This window comes from Bacillus rossius, chromosome 5 (genome assembly GCF_032445375.1).
Source record: "Bacillus rossius redtenbacheri isolate Brsri chromosome 5, Brsri_v3, whole genome shotgun sequence".
NCBI lineage: Eukaryota > Metazoa > Arthropoda > Insecta > Phasmatodea > Bacillidae > Bacillus > Bacillus rossius.
Window position 1 is genome coordinate 37,405,965 of NC_086333.1, and position 18,085 is coordinate 37,424,049.

An 18,085-nucleotide genomic window follows, 5' to 3' on the forward strand; every position below is an offset into this window, starting at 1 on the left:
TGTTTGTAATTCCCTTGACATTATAAATATCTTATCAGTCAACATATATTATTATTCTTTATAAAAGATCTAATAACAAAAATGTTTATCATAACTTTTTGATACCACCAATTATAACCCCAAGGGGTAGAAAAAAACAAGGGTTGGAGGACTACATAATCATTGCTTTCTTACTAGGCACGCTATCAAAACCGTTATAATAGTTTATTAACCTCATAAATATTTTCTAAAACTTCTGTGTGTAACAATTTTTTTTACAACTATTGTTGTTAAATACTTAAAATCAGGGGTTTAAGGAAAAATAAATTCATAACTCCCTTACTATGTATACTATCAAAATGTTTGAATTTATTGAAAAAGAAAGTAAACATTTTTTCAACATTTAGCTGAAACCATTTTCGATAAGCCATTGCAAGTTGCTCCAAAGGGTAGAAAATACAATGGTTTAATTTAAGTACTTTCAAAAACTTTCTTTCGAGCTACATTATCGAATTCGTTGTAACTTACTGGAAACCATCAAACATTATTTTAAACCTTAATCAAAAACCAATTTTTATACGAACATTTATTAATAAAGGAATGAAAGATAGTATTTGAAGGTGAAAAAAATTCGTAACTACCTAAGTAGGCACAGCAAGAAGTTGTTTTTAGTTACTTCGATTCTGGATGCATTGAATTTAAAAAAATTCAAAAAAATTTCACTGCATGGAATATGAAAAAAATATATGATCGATCAATTTGGAATATTAAAAAAAGATAAAGAATGATATGTAGGCCTACATTAAGTTATGAAAATGTTCCAGAATTTTTAAGAATTTTCCATAAAGTTCAAGAAGAAACATGTACTGTGAAATATAACTGCGCCTGTAGGCTATGCCGATAGAGGTTTTTTTTTTATGTTAACTTCGCATAAAATGTGCAAATATGTTCAAGTGTATAGAACAGGAATTTATTAAAAAATAAATTGTACTTTACTACGGGACTAGTATAAAAAACCTTAATAAAGCTTCAATTTACTTCTCATTTACATTGTAACAAATAGTAAGCAAGTCTTCAAAGGTAAGAACGATTTTGTTCGCCGATCGTCTATATTTACATTTACAATATTTACGTTTACATTCGCCCACATTCTCAAAGATTGAGTTAATGCTTCGTAAAGCTGTAAGTATGTAGTAAGAAAAAATCTGATCAAAAAGCACACAACGTTTATGAAGATCGTGCTAATCGCTGTTTGTGAAACACGGAGACAAGAGACGCTACCTTGAGAAATAAGCTGGCCGATCTCCGTAATGTTGTTGGATGCATCCCGACTTTTAGTGCGAGAGGTATAGAAGTTTGATACAAGGGTAAGGCCTTAGCGTAACTTTGTATTTGTCTTAATAAGTCACAACTCTATCATAGAATCAACAAATCGTAATGTAAAAATTAAATTACAACTTTATCAAAATGCCATTAAACATTATATATATATTAAAAGAAAGCTCGCTTTAAGTCGTGTCTTGATACAGGAGTGTGAATTGCCCCGTAAACTTGACTCAGATTAAGCCCATAATGTGCTAAGCTCGAGGGTCCGCTGTCCGGGCGACTGGGGCCATGCCTGTCCGCCTTAGTAGCTTTATGTACGTAATTGTAAGAGCGGTTTTAGTTTCGGTAGCCTCCTCTCAGTGTGAGAAAAAAATATCGATGACTGGCGACCTATCTGCCGTGCTGGGATTGGGCGTCAAGGAGGAGGCAGGGCGGAGCAAGGTTGAGCGGGTGGGAGACACCATCCGCCCCTCAAAGCTCGGAGACTTGGCCGCTCGGAGAAGTGGTCACTCGGACAAGTGGTCCTTCGAACAAAAGGAGCTCGGAGAAGTGGTTATTCGGAGAAGTGGACATTCTAAAAAATGGTGCCCCCCCCTCCCCCCCCCCCCCGATGTAGGTTTCAAGGCAGCAGAAACAGCCACCACACACAGTTCCAGTACCGGCTATTATATTCTACTCTTAATTTTTTTTTTAGAAAATTGTCTCATTTCTCTCTTTCTCTCTATATATCTATACCGTTTTACCCCTTACAATATGCTTACAAGTCGAGGTTTGAAATGCCAAAGAAGTTTCACCTCTATCAAGTGTACTGATTTACACGTGCTTTTTTTTTTTTTTTTTTAAGGTTGTGTCGAACAAGTTCGATGGATCATAAGACTTGAATTAGACACTCAAGTGGTTTTGTACGCCACCCGAAACTATGGATTCGGTATTGGTGTCAGTGAGGCAGTCGCGGCATGGTTCGGGAGGAATATTCCACCGCCGGGGAGAGGGGGGGGGGGAGGATGTCACCGGAGCACACGTGACTCCGCGGCCTTTACACCGGGCGGCCAGAGGGCGGCGGGATATGCTAATGGCCGCCGAGTCGCAGCTGACGTACTCGCGCGCGCCTGCTTACTCAGCAGTTCAGGGCCGGTCGCACGGCAGCGCAGGGCAGACCACCGTCGCATTAGTACTGAGGCCGTACCCCCGGTGGCTTTCCTCGCTCCACAGGTAAGAGTCGCGGTCTTCCGAAACAACCCCGTCAATCATTTTAATTTTCATGCATATTTATTTGTAAATTTATTGATATCTTCAAGGAACAACCAGCTCAGAGCCAAAAAGGAAAAAAATAAATAAATCTCAGGTTTTCGTAGCTATTGTCTAGAGTTGCTTGGTTTCTGGGTCGTAGCCACGTCGAAGGCGAAGATTTCACCGACGTTTCGGTAACCCTTGCCGCCACCATCATCAGTCTGGCAGTTTCTTGCTAACCTTATGATGGCGATTCAGGGTCAACCAAAAGTCGGTGAAATATTCACCATCATTAGAGTAGCAAGATACTGCAACCCTGATGATGGCGACTGCCAGGCCAACCGAAACGTCGGTGAAATGTTCGATTTTGACGTGGCTAAATCCCAGCAACTCCAAGCTCTGAGTTTAGTTTCTTTGAACATGAACTGAATGAAAATTATTTTCGATGAGCGACAAAACAATCAAAAACTGGTTAAATAAACAGTAAACACAATGATATTTCACGCGCATGTGTGCCCTGTTTCCATCGGAACACAGAACTACGAAGTCGGAATCAGACGTTGTTTCTAAGAAGAGTGCTTAGATTTTTTAAGGAGCTTTCTTCACTTGGACATTCATGAACATTAATTTAGTGGATATACGATAACCCCTATCGTTTCTACATCACTCAAATCTAATGGGAAGTAGTTTAGCTGCTCAAAGTCCAAGGTCAAGGTTCATTTGAGGTCCTTTTTGTTTGTTGTTATATTTCAACACTTTGTCACGAAACATCGAACCTAAGCATTCTACGCTATGTTTATTTTTATTTTTGATGGTTTGTCTCAAACGCTTTTTTTGCTACTTTTCTTTTCATTAATGTAACATTTGTATCCTTTCTTTATGTTTGTTCTTAAATATTTGTAAACCGATATTTACTTATTATTATCATTATAATGATCACTAGCCTGACATTCCACAACTCGAAAACTTTCGCTAAGGAATGCCCCTTGACTAATAAAAAAGACAATAAAATGAAATAACTTACATGTTGTGTGAGACAGAGCATTTAAATATTTTTTTTTACCATATTATGTACAATAATTCTATTTTTAACTAAGCCTCAAAATAAGTATCTTATCAGTTCTGACATTTAGGACAAATGAACTTGAAGGAAATGCTTTTTGACGTGAAAACGTCTATTCGCTCATTTCAAAAACCAGTTGACCTAACTTTCCTGTGTGACAAACTACCGTCAGATTGGAATCGCTAATAACTACGAGACTAATAATGCGCCAACAGTGGTTTGAACCGAAAACGGATAAATAATGCCTGTGTTTGTTTGTCGCACAGTATTTGTACTATTCTCTTAAATTCGCATGAAATTGACGCATGAAATTCGGCATGATGCCCGTGACGATTCCAGCCCATACAACATTCGGCATCGCAAACATAGTTGTGACTTTCACTATACACTTGAATTCGATGCAGTGTGTGGTGTATGTGTGTTATTTTAGCTGCCAGAGTCCCTTTATACATGCAATAAATATATATTTACTAGCTGTAATACCCGGCGTTGCCCGGGCTGAACACAGGGTGAAGGGGACCTTTTTCGAAATCAGATGTAGTTAGTAATTGTCTTCTTAATTTGAATGTCAAGTGTGAAAATTAGTTTATATCACTTTCAGATACCGACAGACATTGTTCTGCCAGTTTATAGTTATTTACCTGGTCTGTATGTAATTTAGACTTTATAAAGCAATATAGAAAAAAGCTGAAAAATAAGAGATTACTAGGCCTAAAATTGAAAAGATTCCATTATCTAGCTAATACTCAGCCTGCATCGCAATGCCTCGTTCAGTTTTGTTTTATAATATGTTTGAAGTAGTTCCACATATACAAATCATCTATCCATTTATATATATATATATATATATATACATACATCTATATACATCTATGTATCTCTCTATCTCTATTTATCTCTTAATATCTACATATATACTTCCCACTATTTCTATATATTCTATATATAAGTCTCTATATAGCTCTATACATCTATAGGTATATCTCTTTATCTAACCCATTTCATTCTCTATACCTCACTCTATCTCAACGTATCTCTCCGTCTCTATCTCACTCCATATATATCACTCTATCTCTGTCTCTCTTTTATATTTAAATAAATTGTGTCATGCGTGCGCACTTCTACAACAAAAACAGACGAAGTGCCGCTATATAATGAAATAAACACATTTTTGTGACACGATTCATTGCAAAAATTGTTATACCGTCTCAGTAACCTTCATAAGCATGCGCATAACAAATCACCAAAATTTCATCGCAATCGGATGTATGGTATAGGAACGCATACGGCACAAACAAACGAAAATTAAAGACATGACAAACGCATCAAACGATGGTGCGCTTAAAATTGAATGCAACTCTATCTATTGACGAAGTTAAGAACACAACTGTTATTAGTGCCTTTATTTTGCTAGCCGCTGCGAGCTCCACTAAGCGGACTGGTCTCACCAAGGAGAAAAATATTAATTTGCCAGACCTTACTATGTGTATAATCGTGTGTGAGACATAGAGAAATGACACTCACTCACTATTTGTATGTTATGACCTATCATTTTTTCTGTTATAAAATGAAATTATCGCTTTTTCACTCCCTCAGGGATGGAATTTCATATTAATATGGGGTCTATGTGTTAATCCAGGTTATAAGCTAGCTGTAGGCCAAATTTCATTCAAATCCATTCAGTAGTTTTTACGTGAAAGAGTAACAAACATCCATCCATACTTACAAACTTTCGCGTTAATAATATTAGTAGGATAAATTTTTAATCGAAATAAAAACCATCCTATCTCTCAAGTTGGAAAAAAAAATTACACATAAAAGCCAATTTTCATTGAAATCGGTTGACTTGGTGACATGTACACATGTACTTATTATATCGATGGTCCATTACCTGCTAATGTTATTGTGATCTTTATCGACACATTAAATTTAATTTTTTATAGCTACAAAATTATATGAAAGTGATTTAATTTGAACCATCGCCTCTCTGACCTCTGGTTTGGAAAACATACGCATTTAACCGCACGGCCATCGAGACAATTACCAGAAACAGAATAAAAAAAGTTATATAAAGAAATATCACACACATTCGGAATTTAATTTTTTTAATTTGATGAATAGATACTAAATATCATCACCTGTTCGAGACCGAGCCGCCATAATTATTTTTTCAACACACGCTACCAGGAGCGCTAGTTAAACACATTACCTGATAGAGAGTGCTACCACCATCTTGTTTTCAGTAATCGATAATTGAAGCGCTATTATTATTATTTGGTCGTCGTAACCGCTATCTTGAAATTCATTAATTTTTAAGCAATAATTTCGGAACAAATTCCAAAATTCATCAAAAACACTCACTTATTAAAATAATAATTAATTCTATCACTGCGGTTAGATCCTTGATCAAAGCAAAAATCTTAATTTTAGGTAAAAATTTATTATGAAATTATAATTACTAAAAAAGGGACAGGTTCGAGAAATAGAAACACAAAAAATTTTAAATAAAAAATGTATTACATAATTTCTGCAAGTACATACAAAAAGCAATCAAATGTGTTGTTACCATAGAGTTGTAAAACTATTTGATGACACTTGACTTAGGATTATCCATTTCTTCATTTGAGATTCTTCTTCACCAACTATGTATCAGTATACATCGTAGTATGACCGTGTGTTTGGTCACGAGACGTTTCATCTTTAAATTCTACATTGGAAAACATTAAGGACATTGAGAGACAACACTTAACCTTGCCTGTTGATACCATGTGGACATAACATCTTGTGACATCACAAGTCATAGACAGGCTACTGCTGGGTGCAGGCAAACTCCAACCAAAATTCAGACGTTTCATTCAAAAAACCGTTTCAATATCAGGGGTACCAATTGAGATCTTAGTACGAAGAATACAATCGGAAGACTCGCCTGTGTATCGATTGTTTGGACTACAAAGAAGAACGATTTAGAACATTCTATTTTAGTCTCCGATTTTCTGTTTCTTCCCAGACAGGTGAGAGGCATAGGTGGGAAAGAGGGGGAGAAACTTAAGGTATATAAGCTGGGGATTTGGACAGTTAGTTATGAAGCTATAGGACTATCACTAGACTTGCCATGGATCGTTTACATCGCATATACTCACAGAGAGAGAGGATAACCCGAGACAATGGCAGGTTATTGGAGAGCTATGCATTGATTTGATATGTTCAGTAATGGCCATTATAATATTTTCTAAGCGTAGTTGGTAATGTTTGTTGTATTTTTTGCTGGATTATGTGGTAATTTTCTTTAAATAGTTTCGGTACGATGCACCTTGTTGAGTTAGTGTTTGAATCTGGGTGCTCGAGGTTGCCACCTTCAGTGCCTTAAACTGTTGGCGGCCATATTTCTTTCAGTTTGTTTTCCATACCTCTCCAAGACCTAAAATTATATAAATTGCCAAGTTTATAATGTTTGTTTTCAAGATATTTGTAGCGAATAATCGCATATAAAGTAAATATCATAGTATATTAAAATGAGATAAAGTAACTTTTGGGACATTTTTATAGTACCTAAATCAAAGAGATTTATAGCCCTATCTATTATTGTACGTATTTATATATTTATATGACTGCTTACGGAATAGATTTCTTTCTGTTGGAGAATTTTGTCCAGAGATCATATGATTAATCAAAATAAACGTATCAATGAATTTAATTTACTTGTCTTATTGATGTTCTGCCACCTTCCAAGTGTTCAACATTTAGGTTATCTTTACTTTGTGATTTTCTAATATGCAGGTTAGGCCCCATATGGGCAAGCAAGTTTACCTTGTGGATCTAAACCTTGGTAAATAGAGAGGTGCTTGCAGGGATTCGGGAACAAGTGGGACGGGCCTCAGTAGGCTGAAACTCTTCGGCAAAGAAGCCACCACGAATAGGCTTGTGGTAAAAATCTTCGAGGTAGTAGGTCCTAGGCTCCGATTCGAGAATGTGGGTCACACGGAAAATGTCCGGGACTTCAATTTGCAGTGAAACTTTTCTCTAAGACACCTTTCTGCTTGGAGATACGCACAATGTCACTGACATTAGCTTTGCGCTTTCGTGGATCTTTCATATTCCTGTGGGAAAACCCTGTTCGAAACAAATGATCGTCCTTTACGTCATTGGGCTTCATTTTCGCGATAGAATGCATCGTAAAATTGTATTCGCTTATTAGTTTCGGCAATATATCCAGCCACTTGTAATTTCCATTTGCCACGAACGGTTGCCACAGATTGGTGCGCAAAGTTCTGTTCAACGTTTCGACAATGGAAGCATTGACAAAACTAGATGTAGAGTAGTGTTTGATGCCAAACTTCTTCATTAAAGTCTTGAAGGTGGCATTTTAAATTTCTTTGTCGAGATTCGTTTGCAGGTGCGACGGTACACGTCCATCACGCAAAATGTCTGTCATGGCCTTGGTTACGTCGATTGCATTTTTTGATTACACAGATCTGACCCAAGCGTACTTGCTATACACTTTGATGACAATCAACAGGTACTTGAAACCTTTACTCATTCGGGAATATGGTATCATCTCAACAAGGTTACATCAAGAAAATGTTACTAAAGGATGTAAACTTTCAACATCATGGACGCCCAACCACCCAAAAAACATTCTAACATAGAGTGAAAATGTTGACTTTATGAAACTTAGGACCATAGACACGATTCTTGGAATCGAACCAAAGTTTTACAATGCAGGAAAAACGTATGAATCTACGCGTGCAGTAAAAATATTGCCCGTGAATGTCATACGAATAAACTGCAATTTGGCAAGTGAAATATATCTAAACGGGAGTCTAAACAACATGCTGCACGAGTTTTCGCCAATGGTCCCGCCAGGATAAAAACTGGTTGCAGTGCCGCAAAGCATCACTTATGTTCCAGGCGTCGTGAAGTGCGCACACGAAGTCGTCATCAGAATATTTGACCGCGAGGACGCTTGGTGAATTTTCAAGACGAAGAAATTACATTACGTCTGCACTTGAAGCGATGGGCATAAAGTTTGTGACACCAGACAGTTATAAAATAATTCGCATAGGCGTACAAAAGACCATTTCTCTATCAGACGTTGGTGAATTAACCTGATAGCATAAAATTTCTTCTCAGTATTTGACTAGTACCGAATAAATGTGGAAGACGAAATCCTCAACGTGGAAAACCCGGTAATTTTCGATGAAAGCATTACCAAGATGGAACTGCACGAGTACCAGGCTTTCCTGCTCGGACCGTATTCGCTACCTTCCGAAGTACACATAGCTCTACAGTAGCAAGATATCTGTACTTTACCTTGACAGTCATTTCTACAAATAATAGGTACTCTAATGCAGATGGCACGCATCCGACGACGACAATATCAACTAATGCCATTCTTCACTTAATCGAGCGCATTACATATGTACTCAGTAACATCGAGTAAACCAAACGAGAGATGTAGGCATAACATTGGGTATGAAAAATTACCTTTCGCTGATGTCGAACGAACTGTCTGCTGCAAAAATGACAGGTTGGGGTCTCGAGGATGAATTCAAGCTACCTGTTTATGCCGAAGGAAAATTCAAAGTTTGCGTTTCTTTGCCCATGCTTCTTGGATTCGCTGAGGACTACAAACATATAATCATTAATTTGAAACAAGATCTCGTACTGCTTCTAGCCAACACGCACATTAATGCAATTGTCGCTGATGCCGTGACCCCACATGATGTCTCACTAACACTACAGTCTTTTTAGTGGATGTTGCCTCACGTTCAAGTGAACATGGTGAAACGTATCCGATCGTATACTATCGTATCCAGTCAATCATATATAATCGTATCTTGCCTGCTGTTTCCTATCTTTTCCTACCGATCGTATGCTATCGAATCCTGCCGAACTTATCCTCAGTGTCGAATGTGTGTTAAAATGTGCCTCCTTTTTGTTAAATGTCTAAACTCTGCTGTCAGGACTGAATGTCTAATGTTTCAGATCATCTTGGTATTATAGTAAATGTATTTATAGTTCATGATTAATTCGTTCTATAGTTAGCATAAAACATGCTTAGTTTCGTCAAATTGCTTGCATTAGATTATTTCCATATGTTAAGTATAGCAGTGCGGAGACTCTTGTCTTTTTTTCTAATGTAAATATTAGAGTCAGATTTCAAGTTCGTAGGTCTTATAGTTTCAGAGAGAGAGAGAGAGAGAGAGAGAGTCATCCATTCATTTACCTTAGGTACCCATCCTCATCTCTTCTCTTAGACGTTGGCTCACATAAAATTAAAATTTATTGGATTGCCATAGACTATACGAAGTATTCCCGCCGAATTTCAAGTTTGTAAGTCTCATAGTTTCAGAAAGAGTTTCCTTCACCCAATTCCTCAACCCAATATCTTTTTCCCCCTTGGGCATTATTTTCCGTAAAATCTGTTCATAGTCGATGCTATAAGAGAATAAGGAATAAAATGGCCAATTTTCATTTTTGTGTGTTTTATGTTCCAGTGATTGCGTATCTCATTCAATTACCTAACCCAACCTCCCCCATTCCCGGGTCCATAAATCTCATAGGAAGTTATTTTATGTTAATCATTCCTTATTGGATGCTCATAGAGCATAAGGAACATACCTGCCAAATTTCAATTTTTTAGTTATAGTTTCAGACAGCGTGTAATCCACCAATTCCATAAAACTCCCTCAATATATTCCCATAAAATCAATTGTGAGTGTGTGTGTATGTGTTCATAGAACAAAATAAAAAAAAAAAAACTAGCCAAATTATAAGTTTGTAGGTCTTTTAGTTACAGAGTTGTGTCATCCATCCAATTTAATTTACCTATCCTCATTCACCCCCTTGGGAGAAGATATCAATAAAATCAATTTTTAGTGGGTGCTAAAAGAGCGTTAGGAACATGCCTGTTAAATTTTAAGTTTGTGGGTCTTATAATTTTGGAGCTAGTGTTCATCCCCGTCCCCCTTTGTTAAATGATTTTCGTAAAATCAGTTCCTAGTGAATAATCATAAAGTATAAGGAACATTCCTGCAAAATATTATTTTTGTAGGTCTTATTTTTCCACAGATATTGTCAACCACTGAATTCCTTATCGCTCACCCATTCACCCATATAGGCGTTCATTTCCACAAAATCCGTTCTTAATGGATATTTATAAAGCGTATGAAACATACCTGTCAATTTTCAAGTTTGTAGGTCTTACAGTTCCAGACAACTGATGACGAGTCTTTGAGTGGTATTTCGCTTTTATATTTACAGGGTAAGTGTGAATACGATTTAAAAACTTCGGCTGCAGGTAGATCACGACAAAATAATTGGAATAATGTATACGACTTATGGTCCAAAGTCCTTCTAAGGGTGGTATACATCTAAGAAGATGGAGCTGAAAAATCAATTGTATTGTAAATAATAAAGAAAATATTTACGAAGGATCACAGAGCACCTGGATTTATTTAATTACATGAATTTCTACAAACACTTAAAATTTTGTTGCGGTCGCAAAATTATTTCATTGTTTCATTTAAATAATTAAGGGTAGTAACACGTTACAAAAGTATGTAAAAAATAAAGGCGTTGCCCCAAATTTTGCGACAGCGACAAAATTTGTGAAGGTTGTAGAACTTAATTCAATTAAACATAATCGAAACGTTCAGTGTTAACTCTTAAAAAAAACATTCTTTATTATTTGCCATAAAAGATGTATACTACTCTTGAGAAGAAATTTAAACCATAAGTCGAATAAAGGTTTCCAACTGATTTTTGTCGTGATGAACCTGCAGCCGAAGTTTGTCAGTCGAGATAAGACTCACCGTGTACAGATTTAATGTACAGTATGTCCATAAAAGAATGTCCAAGTTATAAATTTTAATAGTATCAACTGTAAGCGTTGTAGAGTTTTGGTTCAAGGTCACAATTAAAGAGTAACTCAAACAGTTTTGGATAAGCGTATACGCGTTTGTTTTCTCGCTTTCAGCGCCACCTACGCAAAAATGGCGATACCTGAGCGTAAAGGGTTTTGTGTTCTTCAATTTGCTAAGAGTGAATCTGTATTTTCAGTTAAACGTGCGTTTTGTTTTGTAGCCTCTCGTGTTAAACACTCGAGGGGAACAAGGAGTAGGAATGGAACAGAGTGCGGCGAAGTGTCATCAAATAGTTTTACAACTCTATGGTAACAACACATTTATTATCGCTTATACATTAAATTATCCATTACAACTTCATTAATAACAAAAATGTAAACAGTTGATATTTGCGGCGTGGCTCTGATGCAAAAGTCTGCGAACAGAAACGTGTAGGAATTATTGCAACGTGAAACACGTGGATGCAGCTTAACAAATTTACTTCACAATTGCCCGTGCTCTCATACTTGGCACCGCGCTTGGCGCTGGGTACACCGTCAAAACAAAAGCTAAGTTACAAGCAATTAATGTACATAAATTTCCAGAGTGTAAATGAAAGTATATAACAAGACCCCTCGACTTATTGAATATTGTGCGACACACATCTGTCAATGCGCAAGTTAGCAAACATCACCTTAATCATTAATATCATTTAACTAACATGCTAATTATACACAACATCACTAAAACAACAAGGAACACTATACATGTTTTCACGAGGGTACGCAGACCTCTAATTATTAATATAACTAGTCGTCAACTTAGATTACTCTTGTCGACACGTATTTCTGCGGGCAAGTTCTTATTCGTCGATGCAAGGGTTACCATTGACTATCTCCCCAAACTAACATAGCGGGAGAAATGCTCGTCGGTGTGGGGACTGGCATTATTCTTCACGTGTCACTGACGGGATTCGCACCTAAGTGTTGTGTGTCCAGTCAGGTGTAAAGCCTTTCATCGGGACTCACAAGCTCACACCGCCGTCTCCCAGCCTTGCCTCCATCACCACTGCCCCTCTTCTCACTCTAAGTTTTCTACCCACTCGGTCTATAGGTGTCTACGACGAAACAGTACTTTACCAAGTGGTAGCTTCTTCCGACGGGCAGCGTGACGGCAGACCGGCGAGACGTGTTGACAGTGTAGCTTCCTTCGGCAGGGAAGGCCAGCAGGTTTTTTTTTTTTTTTTTTTTTTTTAAAGGTTTGACAAGTCAAGTATCACCTATTGAGTAAGGTACTCACTCGTATAAATTACACGATCCCACCACCTACAGTTGGGTTCAAACGCTCCAGCTCTTGGAGCTCTTTCGTAAACACTGCTACGAGCGGGGGAAATAAAGCAAAGAATGAAAATGAGGTATTACCAGCAAAGGTATAAATTGCTGGGAAAATTTGGAAAACCCAGCCCGCAGCCATGGTGGAGGGGCAGCAAAAAAGAAACAAAATGACATTTCGCCAACAAAAGAAAGAAAGAAAGTGGCACGGGGCAAAAGAAAAACCGATGCTGATGAACAGGTAGGGCGGTCAGCAAGAAGCCACGAGGAAAATAATCTTCACGTTAGAAGGGAGCAGGCAAAGTCATGCCAATGTGAGGATGACAGGCCGTGGTTCGTCACTAAGGTCAAGGGGGATCTTGCAGCAGAAAATCACGAATGCGGCGATGAGCATGTGGTGCCGCGACGTCATAATCGCCGATGGCCGCAATCACCGGGTTGGTATGCCGGCGGATCTTCCGGAAGAAAGAGGCAGCAATCATTCTAACCTGCTCCTGCAGGGAGGGCACATTCCCCAGTCGGTAGAGAAGGCGGACGGCAGTACAGAGCGGCCAGCCGAGGACGGTGCGGAGTCCGCGGTTGTAGCCGGAGTAAACGGGCCGCTTACAGTACTCCGGCACGTACGCCCAGACAACGGCGCCGTACATCAAGATGGGCAGGATGAGTGATGCCCACAGCCGGAGACGGGTATCTTGGTCCAGAGGGCAAGCGGGCACAAGGAGAGGGCGCACCGAACGGAGAGCAGAACGGGCCTTGCCGGCCATGGTGGCAAGATGATGGGTCCATAACAACGTGGAGTCCAAGTGGACTCCCAGGTACTTGATACGTGGCTGCCATGCCAGTGGGTGGCCGAGCAGAGTCGGCTGTGCAGGGGGACGCCGGCGACGTTTGGTCAGGAACATGACGGAGGTCTTCGCTGCGTTGGGCAATACTCCCCACCGCTGAAAGTACGTGCTCAGAGAACGAAGGCAGCACTGCGTACGGGCCTGAAGCTCCAGAGCATTCTCCCCGACCAGGTGGACAGCAGTGTCGTCAGCATACTGGTACACCGTGGCGCCCGGCAGATGTGGGAGATCGGCCACGTAGAGGGTAAACAGCAACGGGCTAAGGAGCGAGCCCTGTGGCACGCCAGCGGCAACAGGCCGCGGCCGGGAGAGGGCGTCGGCCACTCGAACCTGGAATCGGCGTCCGCGAAGGAAACTACATAGCAGTGACAAGAGGCGTTCGGGAAATTGGCGTGACCGAAGCTTGCAGAGAAGACCATCATGATGTACAGAATCGAATGCCCGGGACAAATCGAGTGAAATGAGCGAGGAGTGCTGGTGCAAGCAAAACCCCTCCGTCACTTTGTCAATAAGGGCCGCGACGGCATGGATGGCAGAGTGGCGACGGCGAAAACCGAACTGGTGGTCGGGCAGGAGTTCCAAGACATTAGCAGCAAGGACGAGGCGACCCAAGATGATACGTTCCGACACTTTGGCCAAGATGTTGATCAAGGAGATGGGCCGATAGGACGTCAACAGATGCGGCGGGCCGCCAGGCTTGGGCACTGGCACAACGATGGCCAACTTCCAGGCCGACGGGAAGTACGACTGGAGGAGCATGCCATTAATTAAGTTCACCAGGAAAATCACAGCCTTGCGCGAAAAAGAGCGAATGAGGCATGCCGGAATCCGGTCCACACCAGGTGACTTGTGGATGGATAGCTTGTCAATCGCACGGGCCACTTCCCTGGGTGAAGTCAGATAGCTGTACGGTAGGTCCGAGTCAGCTGCCGGCGAAAAATGCGTGGAACCTAGCTCGGCCCCCACGGCACCAACAGGAGAAATGACAGAGTGGAACGTAGCTTCAAACCGTGCGGCGAGAGCTTCGGCCTTGTCCTGGGGATCCTCGAGGACAGCCGTGGCATCGTGCAGGGGGGGAACGCCCCGAGGGCGGGCTCGCATGCTGCGGACGTGGCGCCACACCGAGCCCGACGAGATGGACAGCGAGCGGAGGCTTGCAAGTTGGACAGCCGCCTGCCATTGAGAGACCGCCCAGTTGGTAGCACGGCGGGCCCTGCGGTAATCATCCAGTCCGGCCTCCGTGCGCAACAACTGCCAGTGGGAGCGAGCACGATCCCGGTGGCGAATCAGGTCTTTGATGGCGCGCGGGAAAGGCATCCCAGCGTTCCGCGGCCGGCATTTAGGAATAGCCAGGTCCGCAGCACGGAAGACGGCAGCTGAGAGCACCTGGACAGCGGCGTCGATAGCGGCCGGCGAGCGAGGCGAAGCGGCAAGATTGAGCTGTCTGTCCAAAGAACGCCTGTACGAAGGCCAGTCGGCACGGTGGAAGTCCCAATGGAGAGTGGCGTCCGAGAGGTCAAACGTAGCCTGGAGCTCGGCCACTACAGGCAGGTGGTCAGAGGCAAGGCCGAAATGAGTGCGAACAGCATATAGGGCAACACCAGGCGTGGTCAAGAACAAGTCCAGCGTGGAAGGTCGCTGGTCGCGACGCACGGGCACATAAGTGGCAGATGGCGGAGCGAGTATGCGGAGACCATCAGCCGTAGCGACACGGAGTAGGCCTCGCCCCCGATAGTCCGTGGCGGCACAGTGCCAGCGGGTATGTCGGCTGTTGAAATCACCAGCGATGATGACAGCTGCATCCAATTGAGCCAGCAGCGAAATGCCCGCAGAAGGAAATGGCCCATGAGGCGGGAGGTAGGCCGCCACAAACGTGAAAGGACGTGCCGTGCCAGTGATGCGAACAGCAACGGCCTCAAAAGGCAAGACTTGAGGCAGTACACGTCGATAATGGCGCACATTCCGGCGAACGAAAAGCGCGACCCCGCCGCGCATCGCATCCAAGCGGTCAGCACGGTGGATGACATAGCCAGCCGGGGAGAAAGAGATCCGGGGTGTGAACCAGGTCTCGGTGACGCCAGCGACCAGAGGGCGATAGGTGTCCAGCAAAAGCGAGAATTCTGCGCGGCGACAGGCCAGCGAACGGGCATTCCACAACAGGAGATTGTCAGGCATGGTGACTGGCAACATCATCGGACGATGGAGGAGCATCGCCGTACCCATCGAACAGCGAGGACAGGGCCATGAGGACCACGTCACATTTGTCCGCCAGAGAGCGCGCCGCTCGAAAAGAAGCCAGCAGATGTCGGAGACGACCGAGCCACGCACAAAGATCCAGCTGACGGAAGAAGGCGAAGAGCTCCCGTAACGATTCCATAATCGGCACGTCTTCGGTCGAGGCAGATGCCGCAGGACCCCGGAGTCCGGAAGACCGGGGGAGACCAGCAGCGGCCGCAGCAAAGGAGCGTGTTGGGTCACGCCAAGCGGGAGCAGAAATCTGCGCAGGAGCTCGTACTGCCTGGGCCTGCTGACGGCGGGCCTTCCGCTGAGTCAATTCATGACGCTTGGGGCAGCCGGCATAATTGGCCGGGTGGTCACCACCGCAGAGACAACAGGTGGGCTTTTCAGTCAGAGGCCGAGGGCATTCCTTCGCCGTGTGGCCTCCTGCACAACGCACACACTGAACAGGCTCGTTACAGTTGTGGGATGTATGTCCCAAGGACTGGCAACGGTAACATTGGACCAGCCGGCCACCACCCCGAAACAGCTCTATCTTCACCGCCACGTGGCCGAGGTGGGACAATTTCAGCACCTCCTGAAGTTGGTCGGTGCCTTCCAAGATGACCAGGAACAGTGGATATGGTTCGCGATACGACCCCAATTTCTCAAGGCGCAGAACGCGGGAGTGCCGAATGCCTGCCTCGCGGAGACTGTCCGAGATATCATCCGTCGGCGTCTCAATATGTAGCTTCCGAATGACCACACGTGCATTCCTATCTTCGGGGCAAGTCCACGTATGATAAGGAATGCCGCGCTGCCGAAGGAGGTCCGTCATCTTGACATGGTCGGCCTTGTTGGCCATCTGAAAGGTAGAGGAATCATTGTAGTGCGCAGCAACGAAATCGGCACCAAACTCGGCGCGCAAGGCAGACATTTCCTTTATGGCAGTAGGTGGTAAGCCACCACGACAGACAATAAGAGGCGGCCGGCGCGACCGCGCCAAGCGTTCGTCCGCGGGCGGGGCGCGTGGCTGTTGAGACGGAGCAACCCGACGGGAGTCAGAAGAGGACGGACCGGATGCATGGACGGCGGGAGAACGTCCAGGAAGAGTACCAGAGGGAGAAGGGCGTGAGCCAACAGGGGCAGAAGGATAGACAGCACGACTCCTTGCGTGCAGGTCGGGAGCATGGGCAGACGTGGAACGGGCCCCAGCAGGACTGGCCGATGGTCGGCGAGAAGCAGGAGAATCGGAACGCGCCGGCGTGACATCACGGCTTCCGGCCCCAGGGGCCCCAGCAGACGAACGAGCAGACGCCCGAGCTGCTCGGGAAGACTTGGCACGTTGGTGCTTGGGTTGAGAGGCAGTCCAGTCGTCGGAGTCGTCACACCAAGCTGTCGGGCCTGGGCGTTTGCCAAGCCGCCCTTCGGCCACATCCATGTGGTCAGGATCAGGCAGCTGGACCAATGAGTTGGTGTAGCGGTAAGCAGGTGGCGCAGGTGGGCCCATAACAGCGTTAGCCTGTTGCGTAGGTGGCAGTGGCAATGGAGAGAGTGCCGCAGCAGATGAGAGGTCAGGCAGCGAAGACATCGTAGTCGATGCTGCCTCAGGTCGGGGCAGCACAACACCAAGCGGCGCAGCAGCCGGAACAGCAAGACCAGCAGGCAAGGCAGAGACAAAATCCTCTAAAGGTGACGAGGGCAGAAGGAAAGGGGCGACCGACTGGCATGGGTAAGAGAGACTCGGGTCAGGGAGGCCGTGCGACTCGGAAGAAGGGTGCGGAGCAGTCACCGAGAGCGACACAGACGTCTGCGACAGGAAAGGAGACTGATCGGAAACAGTAGAGGACCTGGTGGACGGCTGAGAGAGAGACGCAGCAGCAGACATGCACGTGGAGCAGACAGTGGTCGTGTAAGTGCTCGTTGTCAGTGTAGTCGTGGGCGACGAGGCTGGCACTAGCAGGTCCCCCGCTGCAGATGATGGCAACACGGAGACGTGATGCGGGCCAGGGGCAGCACTCCTTGCCCCCTGGGAAAGGGCAGCACCATCCGATTCATCCAGGGACGACGAGGAAGCTGCACGGGAAAATTCGGGCGAGCTGCACGACGTGCGGCTGGAGTGAGACCGCGACGGCGGCTGCAGCGATATTGGGCGAGTGGGGACGCGGCCACAGCCAGCCGCATCGAACTGGTCGGAGGTGGAGGGCGCCTGAGGACGCCTGTGTCCTCTCCCACGGCGCGCAGCGGCGG

General features: G+C 43.9%; 1 protein-coding gene across 2 annotated transcripts in view; it reads left to right on the forward strand.

The window, feature by feature from the left end:
* The window catches only part of LOC134531711 (cytochrome P450 4g15-like), a 164,047-nt gene that overhangs the window by 53,327 nt on the left and 92,635 nt on the right, over nucleotides 1-18,085 (forward strand). The window contains exon 1 of one of the 2 annotated variants that reach the window (XM_063367529.1): nucleotides 2,343-2,517. The exons of the other annotated variant lie outside the window; for it this stretch is intronic. The gene's annotated coding sequence lies outside the window, so the exon portion shown is untranslated. Of the gene's footprint in view, nucleotides 1-2,342; nucleotides 2,518-18,085 lie in introns of those variants that run through there. 2 annotated transcript variants of the gene reach the window in all.